At 44.8% G+C, this 12,721-nt stretch overlaps 1 long non-coding RNA gene across 1 annotated transcript; it reads right to left on the minus strand.

The window, feature by feature from the left end:
* Positions 1-1,535: 1,535 nt before the first annotated feature.
* LOC136490186 (uncharacterized) lies at positions 1,536-3,568 on the minus strand. The gene is made up of 3 exons (XR_010767543.1): positions 2,688-3,568; positions 2,352-2,421; positions 1,536-1,688 (listed from the first exon to the last, which is right to left on the minus strand). It is a non-coding gene; the product is annotated as an uncharacterized lncRNA (long non-coding RNA).
* Between the last annotated feature and the right edge of the window lie 9,153 nt (positions 3,569-12,721).

The following is a 12,721-nucleotide window of genomic DNA, read 5'->3' on the forward strand; positions in this document are numbered from 1 at the left end:
TTGAAATTCTTAGGTTTTGAAATTCAAGTGTTTGATTCTTTCAAACGATGTTGGATGTTAGCACGGTACATACAAAAGATGTAACTCGTATCACTATTTAGAGCTTTGTAGTTGACCACTTTTATTTTGTATTTGGGATAGTTTAGAGGCCGCAAATGTTTGTTTTCATTTATCAAAATTTGAAATTCAAGTTTCAATTTTAGAACAGCTGATCTATATCGAAGCTACAGTCATTGACATGATCTACACCTTTGAAGTCGAATACTTTTTATTTGTTTTGGTTTAGTGGTCCAAATGTTCTTTAGACACTGTCATATCAATTTATAGATTTAGAGGTGCCTCGGGAAATCATTCCCACCAAAGCGTCTAAAGGAAATGTAGTTCTATTGAAATCACTAACATGCTTATATAGGGATGGCAATAAAGGCTCGCCTTAGGGTTGAGCTCTTGAAGTGCACGATTTTCAAAGACCTTTTGACATTGTTCATCTACTCGTGCCTAGGCTCCCATCTAGAATATACTAGCGATTTGCGCGCGCCCATGCGTGCCGAACAGAAAACCGGATTTCTAAACCATGCAAGATGTTCAAATACTACATATATATTACATGAGACATAAAGTACATAAACTGGATTTCTAAACCGGTATGCAAGGTATCCAAATAGTACATATGTCTTGAGACAGTCCTAGGAAAGGAAGCCAAGGAGGCATAAGGTCAATTAACCACAATTAACCAGAATTTTCCACAAAATGGAGTAAGGAACATAAGGTCAATCCTAAAAGCAGAATCTCTAGACTGAATGCTGAGATGCTTGGACATTACATATATTTTACATACATGAGTCATAAATTGAGGAGACAGTTTCTAGACCGAGATGGTGCAACATTGCATATTGTACATGGACAGTCACAGTACTTAGCATACGTGTGACAGGAGTGCAGAGCTAATGATGTTATTTAAGTAGTGGCTGCTCTTGAACTTCTCTTGAATTTCATGGCTGGTAATGGAGCTTCCAGCTCTAATCAGACAAACTTCCAAGTTCCAGCATGCTAAAAAAGGCAATTTTTCCCAAACCAGAATTATAATGAACTGAAAACTACATCGTGCAGTGTTGGAAAAAATTTATTCCAAGTCAAAACCGTAGAAGACAATGATAGAAGAATAGCATGTCTCTGGTCTACCTCTAGAGCTGTTGAAGGTTTGTTCACACTAAAATCATGATTGCTCAGGCAGCTCACACTTAGCTATTATATGTAGGGATGAAAACGGATCGGATACGGACGGATATCACCGATATTACATTTGTTTTCATATTTCTGTCCGGATTCGGATTCGAATACGGATAGTGTTAACTATGTCGGATAGGATACGATTGGATATCGACATCATAAATATGCGATTTGAGTATTCGGATACGGATACGGTATCAGATGTTCGATATCCGGTCTCGGATACGGACAGATCTCAACCCCTCTAAACGGATTCGGTTTCGAATACGGTCGGAAAATATCCGTACCGTTTTCATCCCTAAATATATGTAACATTTTTCTCTAGCTATAACTTCCAATACAAAACACATTATAAGTTTGAAATACCATATGAACCTAATAGAGATGATCTTGGCACCTGGGTTTTGCATCTTCAGAGACTTTCCAACAGCAGATCCTGTACTTTATGACTTATGTGCCTGTACCAGATACAGATATGCCCACGTTAGCAGAAATGTCCTAAAAAATTTCAGGTCTTGTATATCAATTTGTAGATAATAGGCAATGTATTATGATATCAGGTAGAATATAAATTCTAGTGTCCTTAGCACCAGTGTTCTTATGAATTTCAGGTCTTGTATATGATATCATTATACCAAACTGAACTCTATCAAACCTCATTATATTAGAGTGCAAGTGTCATAAGCTACAACCTGTGAGGAAACTAAAAAAGCTAAGCCATGTATTTAGTGACCAGGCATACCAATTTCATTGAACCAAAACATGAAGGGTAGAAAAGCATTGATTATTTTCAGAGCCCCCACCTAGGACTGATCATTGGTAAGGCAAAAATGCTAATGACAGATCATAATAAAAAAATTGTAAAGGAATGATTGCTTTTAGGTTATTAGGTATAGAGGAAACACGTCAGCCTGTCAGCCATGTTGGATTGCATAGAGGAAATAAAAAATAAGCAGCAGAAGAAACATAGATGAAAATAGCAGGACCTTTCTATACATAAAAACAGAACAGATATCTATGACGACGATAGCACGAATGATAGTAAAAAATATGAATCCGAAGCATAGAGGCACTGAGCAAGCATTAGTCCCCAGGGTGTGAATTACCGACCAGAACCGTACCTCAGTTCTACATGTTTTAGACCTAGAAGTTACTCCTACCCGCCAGAACCTCAGTTCTAGATGTGTAGACCTGCAAGCACGAAGTAGCGTAAGCAACTGCAATTGCATGGTAACCGCAACTCTACGCTGGCTCTAGGCCGCTAGGCAGTGGGCAACGCAGCCACAGGGCTGCGTCAGCTCTGGATTATGCGAGAAGGAACATTATTTCTAGCAAAGACTAAAAGTAAACAATATAGAAACTATATCCATCAACAAATAGTCAACTGCGTAAGATGGACAACATAATAGTCAAACAATGGTCTATACATAGATCAAGCCTTGTAAAGGAATACGTACCTAAGGAGGTAATCATCTCTCAAGCCTCAACAATGAACACTTGCCTCCGGTTGCCAGCAAACACCAATGTTGTTGATCCCTTTTTTAACCAATCAATTTCTTTAGCCATCAGAAATGTATAGTGGCTGAAAACAGGGGGATGTCATAATAGCTGAAGAAAAAACTGACTGACAAGGTGGTCATGAATATACATGGGCGCAAAGCATCCACAGAACATTCAGATCAAGATTATTCGGACCTGTAAAGTCCAACAACTATAAGCAATCTGATGGAAAACACACATGACCAGACAGCACATGGCAAATCTAAACAAACAAGACACACGAAGCAATTGAAATCAAAGAATGTACCAGCTCACCTCTGATTCTACTTGACTGTACGAATTGATTTATGGAAAGAACCCCTTCTCTTCCTTGACCACCCTGCATCACAGTACACGGAGGAATAAGCATCGGCAATCAGCAAAGGGAAATAGGAAAGCCCAAAATCCTAATGAACATAGAAGGTAAGAAAAGCATAGAGGAACCATGCTCCATCCGTCTCTGCCTTTTCGACCGGGCATGGCCCCTCCACTCTCCAAACCACAGTAGCATAGAAATCAAAATGGAGAAAAAGAAACGGAAAGCACACCGGAGCACAGACGAGAGCACGGACAGATGCATCGAGAAAGAAAACGTGGTCCGATCTCGCCGGAACCCCGCACGCTGGATCGATTGGTGTTGTTGGGAGGGGGGGGTCGCCACTGCACCCACCACGCCCTCGACCGGGTCACCGCCTTCCGCTCCCGTCGCTCCATCAGCCGGGAAGCCGCCGAGATCTGGCCTCAACGGAGGGAGCAGACGAAGCATGAGCCTGAGAGAGGACTGGGAGATCTGAGCTTCACGGAGCTAAAAAGAATGAGAGCGAGAGACAGGAGAGATGGTACTACCTCGCTGTCGACGCTAGATCCACCGCTGCCTGTGCCAGGGCTGCTGTGCTGGGCCACCCATCACCAGGGCCCGTCCTCACCATTGCGCCGCCACATCGGGGCCGCTCAGGCGTCCGCGCCGGGTTCCGCCCGTGCTGAGGCCACAAATACCAGGGCCACTGTGCAGCCGTTCTTCCGCAAGAGAGAGAGAGAGAGAGAGAGAGAGAGAGAGAGAGAGGAGGAGCAGACGAGCGTTGGAGGCACATGAGAGAGGGAGGAGCCGTGAGCAGAGTGGAGAGAGAAGAGAAAAGCTCGGCGGACAGGGCTGATATTCCTTTTCCCGCATGCCAGCGGCACAGGCTCCAACCAATGAGCGCTCGACAACGGAAAGCGCCCTGACAGGAACCTCGCGCTGGCCATTTCCCGCTCGACAGCGCACCAACGTAGCACTCCAGGTCAGCACCTGGCAGGGAACGGCCGTACAGTGCAAGCATAGGAGTTCAGACACCCTCCACCCGCAGATCAACGGGACACGAAGTTTTCACTGACGTAGATGCGCGTGGCGCCCTCCGGGGCCTGCGGCTCTCTTACTTAGTAATAATACCTAGATGCTGCTGGATAGTTGGAGGCCTCAAGATTAGCATCAGATGGTATCAATTCGTGATGACACCCTACGACTAGCATGTAGACTGTCTAGATGTTATGAATTAATAGTCATGGAGTAACCGTCTAACTTATATCACCACTACAACCACTACAAGCATGGGTTTTAGAGGTAGCTAAAACTAGCAATATAGGCGGTATTCACTACTACAAAAAAAACTTAACCGAGGCATTTTGCAAAGGGGCTCGGAGGCGGAGGATTTTTGAACCGCCTCGGTTAATGCCTAGGATTAACCGAGGCAGTCATTTTTCATTAACCGAGGCGGTCACAATCAACCGCCTCATAAAATCGATTTATAGAACTCCTAAAATATATTAATGGAGGTGGGAATACCCTCATTTTCAGAGGCGGGCCTCTTATAAGGCCCGTCTCGGTTAATATGGCCAAGCCCACCAGGAAGCCCATTGAGCCTAGAAATCAGGTCACACTATATAATGAAATGAAACCCTAAATCCACTCTCTCCCTCACCTGTCTATCTCCCTCAGCCGCACTTTCTCAGACTCAACCGTGCCCTCCCTTCCCCTCGTGATTCCAGCAGCGCCGCACCTCTCACGTGTGCCCTCCCCTCCCCTCCTCTCACCTACGCCCTCACTTCTCCTCCCGGCGGCGCCCCTCCTCTCCCCCTCCCGGTGCCCCTCCACTGAGTAGGCAGCGGCGGCGGAACCCTTCCCCAACCCGAGCAGACAGCGGCGGCGCCGCCCCTCCCCCACCTGAGCAGGCCATGGCCGCGGCGCCACTCCTTCACCCAACCAGGCCATGGCGCTTCTCCTCCACCGGAGCCACTCCACCCGATGACGGCTGTGGTGCTCCCACCACTAGAGCAATGGCGGCGGTGCATCTCCGAGCGTTGGATTCGTCTTGCACGAGGTTCTCTAGGCAGTGGCGAGCTGGATCCCAGTGGCGCGGGGCGGATTCGGCTTGGGAGTGGCAGATTCGGCCAGCGGCCCCTACGGCGGGCGCTCCGACGAGCAGTGGCCGGATTCGGTGATCGGGTGGCCTCCTCCAGCAAGCGGACACGACGACACTGCAAATCTGGCGAGTAGAGTGGCGCCCCATGGATGGGCTCGGTGGTTCCGTGGATGGGCTCAGCGGGCTTGTCCATGGGTTTTCATTTTTTTGGTTAACCGAGGCGGGCAAAGCAACCCTCGGTTAAGGTCTGATTAACCGTGATGTTTTGGCGGAGGCATTTGCGGTACCTGTCTCGGTTAATCCAAAACACCCACCTCGGTTAAACTTAGGGCCTGTTTGGCAGGGCTCTAGCTATGAAAACACAGCTCCAAAGTAGGTGCTCCACCATGGAGCAGCTCTACGGTGGAGCTGACCTTCTCTGTTTGGTACAGCTCTAACTCTATGACCTATATGTAATTATGAAAACATATCCAAGGGGACAAACATAAAAACCACTTCTTCCTTGTTGAGACCCAAGCGCAGCCATGGCTGGCCTCCTATGTGGCACATGGTGGGGCCAAGGCTGGCCCAGCGCAGCCATGGCCAGACTCCCGCGCCGGCCTCTCCCTCGGTCGCGCTAGCCCCAACGCGCTCCGCCGTGCCGGCCTGGGCTCGCCATGCCTAGTCACGCCGGCCTAGGCTTGCCAAGCCTGGTCACGCTGGTGGCTCCCCCACCGCTGCCAGAGCCCGAGGGATCACGATGCCAGCCGCACGTGGCTCCTCGGCCGCATCTCTGTCCCACGAGGCCACCTCGGGGACATCTCGGTGCTCGCTCGCACACGGTACTGTTTGGCACAGAGGAAGAGGTGGCGGGGTTGGTCGGTGGTGGGGCTGAGCCATGGCGAGGCGCACTCGTAGTGGGGCTGGTGTAAGGTTGAGATGGCAGACTAGAGGGGGGTGAATAGTCCTTTCTAAAATTAATCGCGTCGGCTAACCGAAATAAGTGCGGAATTAAAACTATCGGTCTAGCCAAGACTACACCCCTCTATTTATGTTCTCTAGCACCTTCCAAAGATCCTAATTAAGCAACAAAGGTGCCGGGCTAGCTAGAGATCACCTAACCAATTTTAGAAGCAAGGTCACACAAACCTATGCCACTAGTACTTTAAGCAACAAGGGAGCTCCTATACAAACTAGTAAGCAAAAGCACAAAGCTATCTAAGCTTACTAGCAATGCTCAATAACAAGGCAACCAATGCCAAATTAGGGAGTGCAATTACTTAGCTACACAAACTAAGCAATGTGACTAACAAGGTTACACAAACCAAATTAGCCACGCAAGGGAGCTACTTCTATGCTACACAAGCAAGAAGGTAACTAGTAAGCTACACAAGCTAACTAATTACAAGGGCAACTACACAAGCATAATGTATATAAAAGTAATTATAAGCTTATGTAATGAGGATGCAAACCAACGGGAAGAAGAAGGTTGACACGGTGATTTTTCTCCTGAGGTTCACGTGTTTGCCAACACGCTAGTCTCTGTTGTGTCGACGGCTCACTTGGTGGTTCGGCGGCTAATTGGCATCACCCGCCAAACCTGCACGTTGGGCACCGCAAGAACCTACCCCAAAAGTGAGGGTAGCTCAATGACACACTCAACTAGAGTTGCTCTTCGTGGCTCCCGCGGGGCGAGCACAATGCCCTCACGAAGCTCTTCTCCGGAGCACCGCACAAGCTTCTTGTGGGCTTCGACGAAGACCACCACCAAGCCATCTAGGAGGTGGCAACCTCCAAGAGTAACAAGCACCACCGGCTTGCAACTCAATCACCTAGTGCCACTCGATGCAACCTCACGATGCAATCGCACTAGAATCGTTCTCTCACACAATCGAATGATCACTATCAAACATATGTGAGATGGAGGGCTCCCAAGCACTCATAAGAATAGACACAAAGTCCCCTGAGGTGCTCAGCTCCAGCCATGGCCGAGACCATCTTCTATTTATAGCTCCATAGGCTAAACTAGCTGTTACCCTTTCACTGGGCAAATTTTGGGATGACCGGACGCTCCGGTCAGATTGACCGGATGTAGGACCTCAGCGTCCGGTCGCCCGATGCTTGCCACATGTTATTGGCTTCAAACGCTGTTCACCCGATCTCAACGATCAAGTGATGAACGGACGCAGCTGCTCAAAGTGACCGGACGCAGGACCCCAGCGTCCGGTCGTTTCTAGTAAGGTTCCAGTCGCGACCGGACGCGTCTGGTCGGCCACGATCGGACTCAGCATCAGCGTCCGGTCCTTTTCCAACTTTTCTGTGTCACCTACGTCACCGTACATCAACCTGACCGGACACACCATGCCAGCGTCCGGTCACTTTCAGCGCCAGCGTCCGGTCGAAGACCGACGCCTGTGCGCTCTCTGCTGCCACTGACCGGACGCAGGACCCCAGCGTCTGGTCACCACATGACCAGCGTCCGGTCCACTCTATGAGACCCTACCTTTTCTGTATAGGGCGCCGGTGGCACCGTCGGACTGTTCGCACTCTACGGGCGGACACTCCGCCGGTGGAGTTCGAACCCTTGTCTCCGTTCCTTCGTTGAGTTGATCCACATCAACTCCAACTTCATCTCCTTTGTAAATGTGCCAACACCACCAAGTGTACACCACCATGTGTATGTGTGTTAGCATTTTCACAAACCTTTTCCAAAGGATTAGCCACTCAACTTGCCATGCCACTCAATCCTAGCAATGATGCAAAGTTAGATCACTCGAGTGGCACTTAGATGACTGATATGCAAACAAGTTTGCCCCTCTTGATAGTACGGCCATCTATCCTAAACCCGATCATCAACTTCTCTACACACCTATGACCGGTGAAATGAAATGCCCTAGGTTATACCTTTGCCTTGCGCATTCCATTCCATCTCCTCCAATGTCGATGCAACACATGCACCAACATGATCAACAATGATATGATCCACTTCATATCATCACGTGATCATATTGGTTCATCGATCTTGACTTCAGTTGCTTTTCACCGTTGCCTTCGTCCATCAGCGTCAAGTCTTGCTCAAGCTTCACCACCACGCGGTCCATCGCTCCAAAGCCTCCGACTTGTCCTTCACGGTTGCAACCGGTCCATCAAGCCAAGTCTTGTCTTGATCTTCTCCACCTTGATCACATGACTCAATGTCATGTCTCATGTGCAATGAGCTCCTTCATCATCACATGTGTGAGCTTTGCAACATCTCTAAGCTATTTTCACCTTCATGGCATATGTTACTCATACATATGTACCTGTGGACTAATCACCTGTGTATCTCACATAAACACAATTAGTCCACCTAGATTGTCACTCAATTACCAAAACCACACAAGGACCTTTCAGCTGGGCCACGGCGAGCCGTGCGCCAGCGGCAGGGTGAACTCCGATGGCGGAGCACTGGCCGCGACAGGAACTAGCAGTGCACGCAACATGAAATTAGATGGAACCGGTATCTTTGTGTATTGATTGGCGGTGGTGGGTAATTTTCACCAACCCCACGAAATTAGAGTTTTCATAGCACCCCTTGAGGTGCTCCATGGATTTGGTAGATCTAGGAGCTAGATCAACGTTTTTGGCGGATCTGGAGTTCTCGGGCGGAATAAATTGGGAGCGAAGCTGTTTTTTAGGATCTGGAGGTACGTGGAGCTCTACCAAACATGCCCTTACTGTAATAGTGATTCTCACCGTCTCTACCTGTGTTATCTCTAAAAATATTCACCCGCCTCAAAAAATCAATTTCTAGATGCAGGTCGAATTCCTGCCACCTCTAGAGAATGATTTCTAGAGGTAGGACGAACCTTGCAGCCACTAAAAATTATTTTCCAAAATTTGTAAATCAGGGGAAAAATAGTAGTTTTTTAAACCCAAGAGAGGTCATATGTCCCACGATTTTTCACGCACGTGAGCCTATGAGGGTTTGAACTCAAGACCTCTAACCTTGCACGTTCCTTCCTTACTGCTGGACCTCAAAATTCCTTGTGGCCAACTAACTGATACATTTCTTTTGTATTCACTTGATTGAATATTGTAATGCACATTTGAGACCCTAAATGAAATCAAATGAAAAACCTTTGAATTGGAAAGTGTGAGACCTCTTTGAGTACTACAACTTTAGTTTAGGCCGCTTCTGGCAGCCAAGGTTGATTTTTTTAAAATTCAAAAAATATTCAAAATCATTAATCTAAAAACAAAATTTCAAGGTACTGAATGATTTTAAATTAAAAAGTTGTTGTATAGTACGAAGTTGCATATCATTTCGAGTAATACAAATATAGTTTAGGTCACTTCTCCATTCGAGGTAATTTGAAAGATAAAAAAAGAATTTCAAAATCTAAAATTTTAAATAGAATTTCTTGGCACTAAATGCTTTCAAATAAAAAATAGTCAACTATACTGTTGGAGATGCCTTCAAGTACTAGAATTTGGTCTAGATTGTTTCCGCAACCGAATTCATTTGAAAAAAAATATAAAATATTGACATTCCAATTATGACAACTTAATATATTTTTTGGGCCTTAAATTATTTCAAATGTAAAAGTCATTGAATACAAAGTTTTAGATACCTTCGAGTAGTACAAGTTTGATACAAAAATAGTATTCATTCGACTTGATTTGCAAAAAGTAACATATTTTTCTTTAGTCCACCTATTTTTAGAGGGGAACCAAATTGCGAGCCAGCTCTTAAAACAAAGTCGCCTCTAATAATTGATTTCTGGAGATGGGTCGGCTAGAAACTATTTCGAGAGGTAGATTTTAATAGAATTGTCTCTATCAAAAAAAGTGAGGCGCCTCTAAAAATGATTTCTGAGTGCCTAGGATATGCCTTTTAACAAAGTTGAACACACTAAACCCACCTTTCAAAAGTCAATATACTGGCATAGTGCCCAGACTCTATCTTATATATGCACTTTTGCGTGCAGGGGCGGAGCTAGAGTATATGTGAGGGTAGTGCATATGTCTTGTGAGTGTATAGCTTTCTACTGTTACAATGTGAATATGGTGAAAATCTGATTATAATCGATGTTTTTTCATTTTTTGTGGGTGTTCCCGCAACCCTTACTGTGTACATAGATTTGCCTCTATTTACATGTTGATCTTGCCACGGTGCGGGTCAGAGTCAGAGCAGCCTTCTGGAGGCGCTTATGGAGAAAAGCTGCACTAAATCAAGCAACAGATGCTTGGATGTGGAGTCAGGCGCCTGGACCCTATGACAATATAAAGACCTAGTTAAAATGCATTCGTCGCGTGTTGTGGTTCACGTTTACTAAAGTAGGCTGTTGTGTTTTTAAATTATCGAAGTAGCTGTTAGTTAGATGTTGTTATCTCCGTAAAAAAAATGTAATTTTCATTTCTTGAGGAGTCAAACAATTTGAATTTTAAATAAAGTTATATAAAAAAGTATTAATATTCATAATACAAAATAAGTACCATTTTAATTATGGAATATATTTTCATTGTAAATTTTATTAGAGATATAGATGTTAGTAATATTTATTATAAATTTAGTCAAACTTTAAATAGTTTGATTGGCTAGCACACCCGGTTTTAAAAACAAAATCAAATTCATCATATGTGTGCCTAGAAAGTCCACACATACAACAATAGAATAGAGGATATCAGAAATAATGTTATATAGTGGAAACATACTTATAATTAGCACTTACGTCAGAGTATAGCGGAACGGTTACTAATCTTTTCTTCAGGCTCCAACTTCACAGGGGACGGCTGACTAGGGTAACATACGTCTTCAGAAACTTAACCAAGCTTCACCTTCTGTTACCAATTCGGGATTTTTTCAAAGTAATTGAAAAGTAAAGCAAGCGTAAGCAAACCACCGCTTAACAAGCATAATATGAGGGGGATGTAGGCTCAAAAGGTTTGACACGACTGAACTGCGATAGGCAATTTTAGTAGATCAAGTTTTATCATTAGAACCTGAGTTGCTAAATTATGCTTAGCTCCAATTTTCACATGATCATAAGCAATGGCAATATGACAATAATTATTAAACATGAGCATCAACATCATAGTACAATAACAACCCATAATTCAGTGAGTTTTCTGTCACACCCAATTTTAAGGATAAAATTGAATGCACTAACTCATATGTGCCCAGGGATCAATCACACACATAAGTTGACAAATTACATAAAGTATCATCACGGTGTCTCTTACATCAAGAATCATAATATAACTTAGTCTTATACATCACAGCGAAAAATAAAAGGTAACTCTCTCACGTGGAACACCATCACAGGGAAGGTCAACTGGTTGACCACAAGCCTAAAAATCCTCCGGAAATTCCTCATACCCGTTGCCATCTGTTACCCATCCGGAATTTTTATTCAAATAAAGAAAATAAACAAGCGTAAGTACATCCCGTACTTAACAAGTTAACATGGGGTTATGAAGCTCAAAAGGTTGACACTAGTTTACTGCAGTTAGCATTTTTAGTACAACAAGCTTTTATTATCAGATATTATCAAATTATGCTTAAGCTCCCATTTAATCCCATAAGAACATATATCAGGGTCAAGTGTACCATATATCATCATAGAACAACTTAAATGATCAATAACAAGTAGTCAATTATTCTATGAGTTTTTCGGGCCGCTCGTAACCGTGAGCACGGCTGTTATAACAGTTTGTTACCCTCTGCAGAGGTGGTGCACATTTACCGCGAGTCGTGATCCCCATATGCCCGGGTTAATTACTCCCATGTCACTGCCAAGGTGGGCGAACAGGGTACACTATGAAGCCATTTCATAGGTTTCTCTAACAAGTTAGGGCCGCTAGGTTTCCTTGGAAGGCAGATGTAGGAACCCCCTTTCCTATGGCACATATCCATCGCGGCTATACTCATAGGAATAGAGGCAGCCCTATACCCAACGTGGCAAGCCCCATTTGTGCCAAAAAGGTAACCTCTAACTAGCTAGAAAAGATCCTATTACTGAGCTAAAGTCACAGCCATATGACTCTTCCGGTTGCATTGTCAGTCCCAGCTTTTGCCGACAGATAAGTCCTTATGGAGGGCCGAGAGCAACATGGTCAAAAGTTATTTGCACCTTCGCCCTATGGAACCGTTGTTATAAATCATGTTATACTTTTAGTTCCATAGAATCATTCATCATCGTATAGATCATGTTCATTTAGAGCACTAGCAATCTATCCATATGCAAATACCCCATAAGAGACAAGGAATTGGATAAACAATCACTAGGATATCCTTACGGGTATCAAATTAGACACATGCAAATGAGTAAATGATTAAGGTGAAATAGGACATCAAGGTAGGCCCATGCTATACTTGCCTTGGTTCACACACTCTTGCTGGTCCTACTGGTCGTCGGAGAATTCTTGGTCGCCAACGTTCTCCTCACCGTCTGAACGCGACCAACACGGCGACATACAACATTCCAAAGGCATTCATGCAAAGCAAACAATCCTATAATTAGAACAATACACCAACAGTATAGAAAACAAGATGAAATGTTTATAAAAAGAATCTACATCTCGCTACGATC

This window comes from Miscanthus floridulus, chromosome 10 (genome assembly GCF_019320115.1).
Source record: "Miscanthus floridulus cultivar M001 chromosome 10, ASM1932011v1, whole genome shotgun sequence".
In the NCBI taxonomy this organism is placed as follows: Eukaryota; Viridiplantae; Streptophyta; class Magnoliopsida; order Poales; family Poaceae; genus Miscanthus; species Miscanthus floridulus.